This window comes from Cavia porcellus, unplaced genomic scaffold (genome assembly GCF_034190915.1).
Source record: "Cavia porcellus strain 051 isolate PalLab524CR breed Dunkin Hartley unplaced genomic scaffold, mCavPor4.1 scaffold_6, whole genome shotgun sequence".
Taxonomy (NCBI): domain Eukaryota; kingdom Metazoa; phylum Chordata; class Mammalia; order Rodentia; family Caviidae; genus Cavia; species Cavia porcellus.
Window position 1 is genome coordinate 99,797,090 of NW_026947489.1, and position 15,066 is coordinate 99,812,155.

The window sequence follows — 15,066 nt, forward strand, 5'->3', positions numbered from 1 at the left end:
ATCAGACCATGTACCACTACAGGGTATATTTCTATTCTATGAAGGTCTCTCCTTCAATTCTTGCCCTATTCCCACTAAAAAATCTCTTCCATCTTTGTACACTTACTTTCCCAACTCTGGGATAGATATTTTCCAGAGCATATCAGCTACTTAAGGTGTCATCAGGACTATGCAAGAGAAAACACCCTGAAATAAGCTTTGTGATTATGATTAAAAACTGAAAGTTACAGGGAGACCTGCCCAATCTTCTTCCTCAACAATGACATTATCCTTATTAAAGAGGGCAGGAAGCCAATCAACCCTTTGCCGTGGATTCTGGACTGAGACTGTATTTCAGTGTACAGTGCTTGCCTAGCACCAGGATCTGGGCTTGATTTCCAGTACCACCACACACACAAAAAGATAACCTAGATCACACCTGATATAAAATGTGTAGAAATGATCTTGAGAATTGTGTTCCAAGACTGACCCATAGAAACTATGAGCTAATGAATGTCTGCTTTAATAATTTATTATATTGCAACAAATACACACACACACACACACACACACACACACACACCATAAATGTATCTTCATTCCAGGAAACACTTTTCTCCTGGTTTTATTCCAGTTCTTCTGTATTAGTTGCTTTCCTGTTGCCGGGACAGAATGCCCACACCCACAATCTAAAGAAGGAAAGGTTTAGTCTGGCTCACAGTTTTAGTGGGCTCAGTCCATGATCAGCTCCAACCAGATCCCACCTCCAAACACATGAGACTTGGGGGACATTTTAGATGTTAACCACAATACCTTCCAAGCCCTAAGAATCCTCTCTCATAGTCTCCTTCACAAATTCCTCCTCTTCCAGGGACCCTTAAATATTCATTTATTTCTTGTCCCTGTTCTGCTTTGATATCTCTACTCTCCCTCAGTGATCTCATCTGTTACCCATCACTTCGGTCATCATCCATCTGCTGAATACTCACAAATGTATGTTTCCCAACTTCTCTCCCCAGTGCTCAAGACCTGCATAGCCCATTGCCTGATGTACATCGCAACTTGGACATCTCACGGTGTGTCCCAAACACAGCTCAACAATTACCTATACTACAACCTGATTCCAGCGTGGTGAATAACACACATATCCATCCTCTTCTCAAACTAGAAACGTAGCAGCCATCCCCTACTGTTCTTTTTTTTGCATCTTAACCCTACATGTCTATCAGGGGAACCTCATTCTTTTTTGTTTGTTTATTTGTTTTGAGACCAGAACTCACTATGCACTTCAGGCCAGCCTTGAGCTCACTTTGTAGCCCAGGTTGGTGTTGAACTCACAATGCTCCTCCTGCCTCAGCCCCCTGAGTGCTTGGATTACATGTGTGCATCACCACGCCCGGTGGGAACCTCACGTTCGACTAGGCTGTCTCCTAAACATCTCTTTACTCCAACCCTCTAGTTCTTCCACATTCCTGTTGCTCACTCCGTCACATCAACTATTCCCACAACCTCTTATTTGGTCTCTGGGTAAGTGCTGGATGCATTGTGGTCTTTGCAAAACTCCAATTAGATTGTGTTGCTCTCTTGTTTAAGGCGCTCCAATGATTTCCCATCAACTCATAGGACAAAATCCAATCCTTTAGCTTTCCGTATATAAGGCCCGCCACAGTCTGCCTCCAGAGCCCTCTTTACAGCTTTGTTTTGTGCTCCTCCCTCATGCGCTGCTCCACACAGGCACCCTCCACTCTGCTTCTGTGCATGCCCTTCATTCTGCCGGGACACCCTTTCCCCATCTTCTTCTCATGTTTCAGTGTCCCTCTTAAATGCCCACTTCTGCAGTGCAGCCCCCCATTCCTCCTGCTCTGCCAGTTCCTTCACCCATCCCTGACTTGGCACAGTGGCCTGTAGTTGTGTGTTTACATCTATGTCTCCCCAAGTGTGCACTCTTCACAGACAATGACTGGCTTATTCTTCTCTGTGGACATATCTCTGCAACCTGTGTTCTGCGGAATAGGCACCCAATATTCTTGGTTTCCTAATTTTAGGCCTCTGGACAGGTTTTGGGGATCACCTGCACTCTGGGATTGTCTGATGTGCAATTGTATGCATATTTTGCTGTTGGTGCTTTGTCTTTTTGAGTCAGAGTCTTACTATGCAGTTGAGACTGGCCTTGAGCGCACCTTGTAACCAAGGCTGGTCTCAAACTCACAACAATCCTCCCATCTCAGCCTCCGGAGTGCTGGGATTACAGGTGTGCACCACCACACCCAGCTACATATGTGTATGTTTTGAGGATATTTTCCGGAAAGATCCATTTCTGGTCTCTACAGTTTCAGAGAGGCCCTAGATTCATAAGCAGTTAAGTAGCTGTACCTTGGGAAAACCTATAACCAGGAAGTTGTTTTCAGAAACCGGAAGCTCAGCCAGTCTAAACTCCATCAGAATGGAATGACTTATGGCTGTGGCTGATGTCTGTCCGTCCTGTGATAAGGAGGAGCTAGAGAGAAGGGAGAAGCCTCCACTGTAGGTGGGAGCTTCAGAAATCTCTCTCCTGATCCCTCATCTTTTCCTTCTTTTCTCCCCTCCCCTCCATGTTTATGAGCTCAAACACCAGAATAAATGCAAACTCCAAATTCCCACGCGCACACCTCTACACACACATGTGAAGTGTACACGTGTACACACACAGAGCCAGAAAAGCACACACACACTCATCCGTATGCATGCAGATAAACATGCACAAACCAGCCACATACAAATGCGCACCCGGATCATCATGGTACACACACACATGCACATCCATGCACATGAGACTGACATGGCTACCGCCCACCACTACCACCCCTGTCCCCCACCCCTACACACACAGCAAGCGCTGCCCCTGGCATCGGGCCTGAGGAGACAGCCGAGTGGAACCATCTGTCAGGCTGAGGTTCCGAGCTCCGCCCATCCTGCCTGAGCTCAGACAGTCGGCACGCTGGGCATGCAGCCTCTCTGTTCTCTCCGGCTGAATCATGCTGAGTGAGCTGGCGTGGCTGGAGTTTATCAAATCAGAATAGAATTTTGGCAAAACAGATGACTTGTGAGCTTGGCATTTGTGGGCTGGGGAGGTGGAGACCTGTGGGGGTTAGAAGACGGATCAAAATTGCTCCTAGATATTCTGAAAGATGCCAAAGAATTGAATTCAAGAAATGGCATGGCAGAGGCACTTGGTTCTAGAAATAATGTTAAAAACACACGTGATTCAAACTTTACTCTTCATTAAGAAAAAAAAAAAAAAACACACGTGATTCAAATTCCAGCTTTGACACTTAATAGCCGTGTGACTTGGATGTGCTGAAGGTCTTTTTGTGACTCAGTTTCTTCTACAAAGTTGACCTAAAAAAATCACCTAACTATTCTTGCTGATTAACAGAATCTATGGGATAATAATCATCAATTGGCCCTGAGCACTGGCACATAGAAAGGATATAAAAAGTGGTACCTATTAGAGGCCAAGAATATGTAAGTACAAAGAGAACTATACAAACCCACCAGCCCAGCTCGACCATCCCCTTTAGCCCATCAGTCCATCTGTACTGGGCAGCCACTCTTGGCTGATCTCCATTTGAAAAATCACATTCCCTGTCTCACCTGGCACTCCCTGAGCGCTAGTCAGCTTCCTGGCTGGTGCACTGCACACTCCCCTCTTGAATCCGGGAATGAATGACTCCAGTGACGTGACATTCACCTCTGCACACTCTCAGGTTGCCTCTGCCTTTGGCTGATCAGCCCAGCGAGCTCCCACTACCACCCCTACCTGGTTTGAAGTAATAATCACAAGACACGTGTACCTGTCAGCTTTTCTGTTGCTGAGACAAAATACCTAGCACTTGCAACTTATTTGACTTAAAGTTCCCTAGGTTTCAGTCTATGGTTGGGGGGCTCCATCTTGGAACATCATGGTGGTAGGGCGTGGCCGAGCAAAGCTGTTCATTTAATGGTGGCTGAGAAGCACAACACCGGGGAAGAGTGCCAGAGAGAAAGAGGCCAGGGATCAGCTGAGGTCCACAAGGTCATGTATGACCCACCAGACATAACCAGAAGTGCACTAGGATTCTAGAAGTAGCCCCTTGGTGTCTTTCAAGCCAATCAAATTGGCAATAAAGATTAATCATCACATCATGGAATTTATGAAGCCTTTGTTATATGCCAAAAACCTTGCAAGACACATCTACACTTGATCTTAGCCAAATGGCCGAGAAGTGATTGCAAGGCAAATCTAATTTGATTTCACAACAACTGTAGATACTATTAATATCCTCATTTTACAGCTGAAGAAATTGGAGTATTAAAAAAATCAGCTTCCCCACTGTATGACATTCATTGTAAAGACATGCTACGATCTCATGTACTGTTAAATACACTAGTGATGAAATAAAATGGAAATGCTAAGATGAATCCTGATCTCAGAGATGTTTAAAATATAAGCATAACCAGTAAAAAAAGTATATTACAGAATTAATGAAATGCAATAATTGTGTTGTAGTAAGGATTTTTTCCCTCTAAATTCCTGGTTTGATAGGACTTGTTTATTTTGAGAAAAAGAACCCAAATATCAGGTGTTCACAAAAAAAATTACCCACAGTACGAACTTTATAAAACAAACAAAGACTATTACACTAGTTATCTAGAGGATGCATCTGACACGCTGACTCTCATCCACCAAAATACATTGCTACGTTTGTGTTCAGCAGTCCCACAATGTGGGGTGGGGTGGCACACATAGTTCTTAACTCAGAGCTGCTCTCAGATGCTACAACTAAACGAGATTGCCTTTGCAGCTGGGAAGCAACTACTGAAATCATGCGTGAATGGAAATAACTGTACTCCCTGTATTGGGAGAGACTATTGTGGAGGCAGCTGATAAAAGCCATGCAATGTTTTTATTGTTAAGTCATAAAGAGGTATCAAAATTAAACAGCAAAAATTACAGAGCAAGACTCAACAAAACTACTAGGAGCATCAAAGGAAGTAAAAATGGTACCAGGCACGGGGCAATTATGAATATGAGAAGGATAAAGATAGGAGGAACAGTGAGCCCGTGCTGAGGATACCAGGGGAGAGGATCTGGTAACATTTTAATCTTAGATAAGCGGCCTGGTAAAGAAATAATGGGACCAGACTTCTAAACCTCACTATGTGCCCAACAATCGTCTTTGCCATTGGCGCTGTCTCCGTCATCCTCTCCTCCTTCCCGGCCTCTTCTGCATCATCCTGGATCAGCTCTAGCAGGTCATCCCCACATCTTCACTGCCGTCGTCACCCAGTGATCCCCTTTGTTGGCAGAGTCACCTGCAGCACCTCAGACTTCATCTGCACGGTAGTCTCGCCTTCCCTCAGGACGGTGCTGGTCTGCTTCTCTTCAGACTTACCATTCTTCACCTGGACTGCTTGTTTGCTCTGTTCTTTCCCGTTTCCTCCAGGCTTTCCAGTAAAAGACACATGTTTTGTTTTATCTGGGTGAGCTCCTTCTTAATAGCCTGAAGGTCATCTCCTGGAGACTTACCAGACTTGGAAGACAAGCCCTGGAGGCCACTCTTAGAACTGAAGCCACATTTACCCCTTGGTGAGGTGTTTCCTGATGCACCCTGGCCCTTCAAGGGTGCTACAGCCTGAGCAGGAGGAGGAGGAGGAGGAGGTGGAACACGTGCTGGGTAACCGTCGGTTCTGTCATAAAAATCACATTGAAAGTTATAGACCAAGTCAGAAGAGGAGCTGAATAGCAGGAGCGGAGATGAGTGTGCTGATACTGACCCGTGCAACTCTGCGGCAGACGGTTCACACCTGCTTTTCCTCTATTCGCTTTTGGCTCTGCAGCCAGCTTAGTACCTACAACCTGGCCAGCAATCCTTGTGCCACCCTCTCCAGCTACAGCAGCCTAGAGCACCTCTCTCATTAACATCCTGGATGAAGGCAAAGTCCTCACAAATGGAGCAACCCACAGTTTCGCCATGCTTTGAGAAGATCAACTCCACCCCAGATGTCTTTTTGTTGAGATCCCCAGTGAATACACAGGAGCTCACGGAGCGAGGATCTTTCTGGTTGGTAACATTGCCTGCCATTGTGTTTGAAGATGAAGTTGCTGATGATGACAAAAACTGTAGCTGTAGATTAAAAAAAAAAATCTCACTAAAACAAAGTCCCATGGATTTATATATTCCAAGCGATTTGTAACCAGGAGAGGGGCGAGAGAAGAGTCGATTCCAAATCTCCTACTCCCGTGTTCCACATGGAGAAGTCAACTGCTGCTTGAGGTCAGCAAATGTGGCTTGGTCTCCTTCTCATCACAAAGTGGCCTGGAGTAAGGATTTGATCTCCAAAAGTCTACTACACTCAGAGTCACACTCACTGACCAACTGTATGGAACAAACGTGGTGAGTTCTTAACAAGTACGATCTCACTTGGATCTCAGTGTTCACCCGATGAGACAGGGATTGTTCTCCATTTGTTCTTCAGCTGAGGAAACGCAGGCTCAGAGGTCATGTGATTAAACAAAGAAGTGTCCTGTCATGATGCTGACGTCCAAGTTGCCAGGCATGTCTGACTAAGAGTCCGGCTCTCAGTCACTATGGAAGTCTCTCTGTCTTCAAGTGGCTTTCTTGGTTGTTTCTACAGCTTCCCCCAAAGGTCTCCTCAGGTTGAGTCTGGGGCTGAGCCACAGCTGTGATCCTGGTGACTTCTGACCCCCACTTCATTTCTGCTGTGTGTGGGAGGAAGAGAGGCTCAGTCCTGGACTGGAGAGAAGACCTCTGCACTCCTTGTGCTGCTCTGTTTCTGGGTGGGTTGACACTCTGCACTGGTCTCTTGCCTTGGGCCTCATGTTACTGCCTCATCAGTAACATGGAGGATAATAATGCTCTTGGTGCCTGCCCGAATCAGTGTGCTTCTCTCTGAGGTCGTGTGTGGAGGACTAAAGAGTATATTTTTAGGCTGGTTATAACCTTCCCACCAATCAAAGTTCCAGCCTTGCTTCCCAAAAGTTCCCATCAAACTTGGAAAATCTTCAAAGGATCTTTCTTCCCTGCCTTTGACCATGCCTTTCCACATATCTGAAAGGCCTTGTCCTCTTCAGCTGCCATAATCCTGATATCCCAAAGGCCCAGTGCACAGGCTTCCTTCTGGCGGGAATTTCTGGAGGCTGTCCTGGAAGTGGTCCATTCCTCCTGCTTAAACTTTGACTAAGATTAAGATTTGACTACTAAATCGTTAACTTTTTTTTCATACTTTCTTCTTCCCTCATTCTTTTTCTTCTTCTTCTTTTTTTTTTTTTTTTTTTTTTGAGACATGGTCTCACTAGGCAATCCAGGCCAGCCTCAAACTAGTCAAGGTACAATCCTCCTGACTCAGCATCCTGAGGACTGGGCTTGTGGGTAAGTGCCATCATGCTATTCTGACTGTAAGCTCTTAAGACATATATCACCTATACTCTTGCCATATTACTCATATATGTGACATCTGCTTTATGGAGAGTGTACGGTTTTTGTCTCTTCAAAATTCTTTCTTCTTTTGGATAAGAACCACTTGATTTTGTCCTGGTGAAACACCTTCTTTAAATGGGTATGACCCCACTGCCCAAATCCAGAGACAGACATGTGCCTTAGGCCTTTTTAATGAGAGTCACTGTGACTGGTTTACTTATGGGCAGGCAGCTTAATCAAAACCATCGAGAATTACTCCTGAGACTTTTTCTGGAACCACTAAAATAAAAAGCTCTATTTTTTTTATGTGCCTGGATGTAAACATGGATCTGTGAAGAAAAATAATTCCTCAGGATGAAGTCATTCAGGAGTGAGCTGTAGAAAAAGACCTAATCTTGAGAACAACGGTGTTGGAAACCCTTGGGTCTTAAATTCAGCTGTTTCTGAAGCTAGAAGTAATCTGCCTGGAGCGAACAAACTCTGCATTGTAATCCACATTTTTTTCCTCTTAAGTTAGTTTGGGTTGGGTTTCTATAATATATAATTAAAAGATGCAAACACATCCCAAACTTGTTTATGAACTTCAGGAAGGTGCGTGCGTGCATATGTGTGTGTGTGTGTGTGTGTGTGTGTGTGTGTGTTATCAGGGATTGAACCTCACACATGCCAAACAAGTACTCTACCACTGAGCTACATCCTCAGCCCAAGACCCAGTCTTTTTAGCTTTACGTCTCCCAAAGTCCTAGTACAGAGCCTGTAAGACAGAGGGTCCTCAAGAAAGTGTGAAGGTGGAGGGTTACATGTACACTGCATTTAATCTCACTTTTCCGGATTCCAGAGTCCCACTGACAATAAGCTAAAACTATGCACTAAGAAAAGAAATAGAACATAATCTTTGCCCTCTAAGAGTTCTGAATTTAATAAATTATAATGCAACATGGGCTATAATAGAAATTTGAACACAATTTTTTGTGGGATCTCGGTGGAGGGTTGGAGGTTTGGGGAGACGTGGGAAAGCTTCAGAGGAGGTAACACCATCTCAGCTGAGTTACTTTGTTGTTGTTCTTCAGGTAAGAGGTAGAAAACAAGGCCTTGCACACGCTGGACCTACGACCCAGCTCTCTGAGTCAAGTTCTTAAAGAACAAATAGCAGTTGCTAGGCAGAGAAGTGGGCAGAGGGAGATGGAGCTTTCGTGACAAGACATCCGCGCAGAGAGAACAAAATGACATGCAGATATAAAATTAAGAAATCTCACCGACTTTTCTTCTTTCTCTGGCTTCTTATGCTCCTTCATCTTTCTTCCCCTCTGCCTCACAAGGCACAGAAATGACAACCAGCTAAGAACCCAGCTCTGAGCTCTAAAAGATTTGGTTTTGCCTCATAACCCACGCAACCCAGAGAAAAATCACCTTTTACAGATAATGACAACAGTGCTTGCCTCATAAAATTGCTGAAAACAGCAAATGAAATCATAGATATTAAGAGTGTGCCTAGCACAAGGTCCTTCTCAAGAAATGTTCACTGCTGTTATTTTTATTGTGAGACTCAAGAACCTTCAAGCACCAAAGAACAGAAAACCTAACTCAAGCCACCACAAACAGTAAGGAGCTTGTTCAAGGCGAATAATGAGGGGTCTTGACACGGAGCAGCCCCTGGTGTGTAGCAATGAGGGCCCTGACTCTATTTTTCTGCAGTTTTCCCCACACTTCTTTGTATCGGCTCTGTCTGCAGGCTGACTTCCTTCATTGTCTGGAGAGGACTGTGTCACCATGTCCTGGGCGACTATGACAACATGCTTTGTTGCTCAAATCCAGAACTATGGAGAAAACAAAACCTCCTCCCCAATCAGAAATATAAATCTCCTCTTTCAGTCGGCTTAGGCCAGCTTAGGTTATGGGGCTGCCCCTGGACCAGTGACTGTATCAACTGGCTGAAGTCTGACTTCCTGAACCTCTCCCTGGGAAATGAGATAGGTTGTCGTGATTGGTTTGGACAAACTGGGATCTAATTTGGAGCCACCCCTGGGATTAGTAGTGGGGCCCAGCTTCTTCCTGATGCAATGGCTGCATGCTGGCCAGTGAGAAGGGGTTCCTTTAAACAGGAGGAGGAAATAACCGAATGCTCCTGTACAGCCAACAGTATCCTCAGTGATGATAATGTCACCCCATAGTCTCCTTCTAGAGCTGGTTTCCAGGTTCTTTCTTTCTCAAGTAAAGAACTGAATGAAACAAGCAAAGATGGTGGGAAAATTTCACATTTATTTGAAGTAGGAAAATTAAAAATGAAGGATAAGAGAGAAACAGCTCTGCACAGTGACCTTAGATTGAGTAAACGAGGAAAAAATAAAACCCAAACAAAAATACACCCTAGGGGACACAGAGCAAGCTATCTTGAAGAGCCACAGGAGTGAGCTTTTCATGGTATGTATCCTTGTTTTCTGTCCACACCTCCCAGGAACCCACAAGAACTTCCACATACAGCGTCTGAGAATTATTTGGCCAATGTGTCCTGGGATCTTAACATTACAGGTCCCACTTACTTCCCCAGCCAGTTTTGCCACGCCCTATCTTCTTGTCTCAATAAGAGTATCTTTTTTTCTGTCTTTTTTTTGGAGTCAGGGTGTCTCTGTTACCCAAGGTGACCTTGAACTCGGGATCCTCCTGCCTCATCCTCCCAAGTACCTGGGATTATAGGTGCATGCCTCTGCACCTGGTTACCATTTCATTTTTTACATGCTGGTTCACTTGGATCTCTTAAGGCATGGCTCAAAAGGCCCCTCATCATGGTCTTCCTGGGCCACACAACAAGTCACAGAAAATAACATCCATGCTCCCATCACCCCCGCACCTCTCCTCTGTATCTCCTGGCCCCCTTGCTCAGCATCCATTCCATCTCCTTAGCACCACTTAGCGTGTCATCTGTTTTTAGCTGTGCTTGTTTATTGTTTTCTCTTCCCGTAGAATACAAATTTTGTGAGGATAGAGGTTCTGGTTTGTTTAATGCATGCTTCCAGTACATAGAAGTCCGCACATTGTAGGCACCCAGCAGCAGTTTGCTAAACTGTGATTCTGAGCAGAGCCACGCTGCAAGGGTCTTATTAAACACTGACACCCTGCTCTGGGCCAGGGGCCCTCCAGCCTTCACAGCTCCTTCTCTTCTCCCCCTGCTTTCTCTCTCTCTCTCTGTCCATTCACCCCTTGTCTCCTTCCCTCCTTTCCTAATATCCATCTACTGAGTAGACTGATATTTAGCGTTTTGCTTTCTTCCTACATAGTGCTGACTACAAATCTTTTTTCTTCTCCCTATTCAAGCTGATTACCACTCATTCTCTACATAGGAAATATTAAATACTTTGTGTTCACATGACGTTAGGAAACCCAAGTAGCCTCTATATCTTGCAAGATTTAAGACACAGCCCCTCGTGTTCTGAGAAACACAGTGACATTTTGCTTGCGTGTCTGGGGAGGGGATAGGAAGGCTGCAACACGCTTGCCTCCCAGTCTGCCAGCCCCCGACTTCCTGAGCTTGTACCTCTTGGAAGTCTTCTTGGCTATAAATCGCTTTTTTAAATTTTAAGCGAAAAAGTCTGGCCTTCCCCTTAAACCACCACCACACTAAAATCTTTCTGCCTTTAGTAAAGGAATACAGCATTTTTCCCCCTGTGGTGATACCTTCTGACCTTAAGGGGATCTGTGGATGGGAGTGGGGGTGGGAAGGCAGAGTTTGAAAGGGGAAAAAAATGATAAAGATGCAATATATATCTATGCAAATTCCCCAGATCACTGTAATTATCATGTATCACAAACATATACTAATTTAAAAGGGGGGGACAGGAGTGGATACAAAAATAATGATAAGGGGCCGGGAATATGACTTAGTGGTAGAGTACGTGCTTATTTAGCAAGCTCCAACCCCACCCCCATAATGATAAAAATAGCATCATATCACATGTATTTGCCCAGCTCTTTACAATGAACCAGACCCATTGCTCTGTCCTCAGTTCTAAAATGGATATAGGCTTACACAGTATCGCTTGTTCCAATTAAAAAATGAAAGTCATCTTCTCCACCCTACTGTGCCGGCATAGTCTTCATGAATAGATTCATGTGTGTGCTCCAGACGTTTCCCTGCATACGTGGCATGGTCGTCGGAGTGTCATCCTCCCTGAGGTTCAAACTGTAGCAGGAAGCAGCTACCGAGGCGGGCTTCCATAGCTAGCTTCCCTCTCGTCCAGGTGTGGCCACGGGTATGGTTTTGGTCAGGGACGTGAGCAGAGAAATGCATCATTTCTGAGCCAAACACTTCCTGAGTTCAGGAAGTGAGCGTGACTTCTTCACATCCTCTCTCCCTCTGCTTGCAAAAGCCCTGAGGGATGGCAGAACCATGGGGAGAAGGGACTGTGGGTGTTTGAATCACTGAGGGAGAAAAAAATACCACCTGTCAAACGACCTTGGACAGAACGTGAGTGAGGAAAACTTCAATTATATTTGAGTTTTCTTATATTTTGAGATTTACTTGTTACAACAGCTAGTACTACAATGACTAGTATAGCACACGGGATACATGCTATTTTATGTTGTATTCTACTCAAGCATACAAATTAAAAGAAAGAGAGAAAAGCCAGGCACAGTAGTACACACCTGTAATCCTAGAACTCTGTGAGGCTGAGGCAAGAGGATTATAAGGTCAAACCCAGCTTGGTCAACTTGGCAACCAAGTGGGACCTTGTCTCAAAATAAAAAATAGAAAAAAAGTCTGGAGTTGTAGCTCAGAGCAAAAGGCCCTGCATTCAGTCCCAGTATCCCCAGAGACAGAGACAGACAGACAGACAGACAGATCACATAGTACTGTGGTATTACTTGGTTTTTACAGGCTGAAGGAAGTTATCTGAGAAATATGGGCAGGAGGGGGAAGAGCCAGTAGAAGCAGGACCCTCTAGCTGCAAGGCCAGTGCTCTCTCGAGTACCCCTACTGTAGGTGCTGGGCTGGCCTTTCTCCTTTTTGGAGGTGCAAGTGTAAGAAGGTGTCATTTCTTATCGAGCCTATGTGTCAAAGCCACTGCATTCTCCTTCAAGATGGGGTACCTGGTAGGCTCTGCCCACCAGTAGTCTGTGGCTTCCTGCTTTGTTTACTTCAAGGGTTTCTCAGATAAGGAGGAACCGGAAAAATGTTCATATTTCCCAGAAGACAGTTTGATTTGACAAGCACAGGCTACACAGGCCACCTGAGGGCCGGAGGCATGGTCATAGTAAACAGCAGCAGAGTCAGGAAGAGTCCAGAGCTAAAAAGCTGCCTCCAGCCCCGCAGCACCTCCTACCCAAGCCCCAGAGCTCACAACTAGGGAACCCAAGACCCCAGAGAAAGCTCCTTTCTCCAGGTCCCTAAAGACACCAGAGTGAGCCATAGAAAGCCAGATGGCCTCAGCTCTCCCCGGCTTCCAGGAAACTTCGACCGTTCTAAGAAGCCCCCATTTCCTGCTTCACACCCACAGCCTGGGTCCTGCTGGGGATGGGCAGGGGAGCCTTCACTCTCTGCGGCCTCCACCTCCAGGCCTCACCCTGGGGACCCCCTTGGGCACAGCTGCTCAGAGAAACGGCCAGGGGAGCTGGATGGGGAAGGAGGGATCCTGAACTCTCAGGGTGTCTTAGCTGTTTGCCTCCTCACTGAAACCCAATACCCAATACCTACAACTTACAGGAGAGGGCTTGGGCCTCGTGGTTTTAGGCTGTGTGTCAGCTGGCTCCAAGGCTCCAAGGCTCCAAGGACCGAAGCTCGTGTCGTGACAGCCAGGAAGCAGAAAGAAGGGAGGGCGCTGAGGAGATGCACCCTTCCTGGTGGACCCTCAGGGACACACATTTCTTCTAACCAGGCCCCATCTCCTAGCAGCGAGCTGGATGTAAAGCCCCATAACCCAATCACTTCCCAAACATCCAAGGCTTTGGGGGCCGTTTTAGATCTAAACCGTAACACTGGGGTTCCCTCTACTCTCATTTCTCCTAACTCAGTATCCTTCTGTCACTTTCTGGGCCAACAACAGGCCCAAGGGTGAGTGAAAACAATGGATAGCCCAAAGGACATTTCATTTGTGAAATGTGATAAATCCGTGTTTCCCAGTGTATGTGTGTCATAACATGGTTGGGAATGCAATAATTAAAAATTTCTACACAAATACCAAAGGTGAATAATATTTAAGCGTCCCATCTTTCATCTCTTTTCGGTACTTTCAATTAATGACAAAGTCATTCAGCACTAGATGGTCTTCAATACTCCTTTAATACCAGAAAGACAGACAGACAGATAGATAATGCTATCTATAAAGACAACTTATCAAAAATCTTGTCTCAAAAAATAAAGAGGTTGATGATGTACCTCAGTGCATTTGTCCTGGATTCAATCCACCCTACTACTAATAATAATAATCCTATTAATATTTTGGAAATAAAAATGGTACCCTAGCAAACATTTTTAATGCAATTTTTTAAAGATACTTCACAGAAGCAACACAATTTTGTACATCTAGAAACAAATCTAATGAAAAGTGTATGCTGCGTATGCTGAACCTTTATCAAGAACAATTTAGCTGGGCATCGTGGCACCCACCTGTCATCCCAAGCACCCTGAAAGATTGAGACAGGAGGATCACAAGTTTGAGCTCAGCCTGGAAGACTTAACAACTTAGTGAGAACTTGTTTTAAAAAAAATTAAAAAGGACTGAGGGTGTAGCTCAGTGCAAAAATGCCCATTTTAATCTGCAATGACATACATACAAATTATTAATGGAAAACATAAAATAAAACTGAAAGAAATGAAGAGACATAATATGAATTGAAAATGTCTTTAAGAGTGGCATCTCTCCCAAATTATCCTACACATGTAGTGAGACATCCCAGCAGGCTGAGCCAGGGCGCCGGGCTCCAGCTTGCTGGGCTGCTCCAAGAACATGAAGGGGTCAGTGTGCCCGGGATGGACTGCGTGCCTGGCAGAAATGAGGTCAGAGAAGCAAGCATCCAGGGGCTGATCGAAATGGCACTGCATGGCAAGTGCTCTGTAACTCACTAGGCACCGTGAGTCACTGAGCAAGGAGTGACTCAAACATTTACAGACGTCGAAAACGTTATTTAAATGTATCTGGAAGCGGTACAGCAATGCAGTAACATGGGGCTCTCAAATGACTGAGATGCTGGAAATTCTTCATTAAGCGATTCTTTGGATGACAGATTTGGTTTTTCTAATTCGGATCAGCCCGAACAGGATGGGAAAGGAATCTCAGTTCCTGGAGCCAGTGATGATGAGGGTGCAGATCAGGCAGGCCAGGCCTGGTCTTCTTCCTGCTGCTATGGCTCGTGGCTGATGCCCTGGGGACTCTGTCCTGTGGCAGAGCCTCCAATTCCAGCCTCCCAGAGAAGCAGTCCAGGAAGCATCCACTCTGACCAGCTCCTGAAAAACATCACTCACCACAAGTCTAGAGACCTTCGAAAAAAGCCTGCAGGGCATGGTGGCAAATATCTGTAGTCCCAGCAATCAAGATCACCAAGAGTTTGAGGCCAGCCATGACTATACATTGTGAGTTCAAGGCCTGCCTGAACTACATTGTCTCAAGAACCAGAAAGTAAAGTAAAATAAAAT

The 15,066-nt window shown here is 45.3% G+C and overlaps 1 pseudogene; it reads right to left on the minus strand.

Annotated features, from left to right (window-relative positions):
• Positions 1-5,146: 5,146 nt before the first annotated feature.
• On the minus strand, positions 5,147-6,086 carry LOC100730995 (heterogeneous nuclear ribonucleoproteins C1/C2-like; annotated as a pseudogene).
• Positions 6,087-15,066: the final 8,980 nt, after the last annotated feature.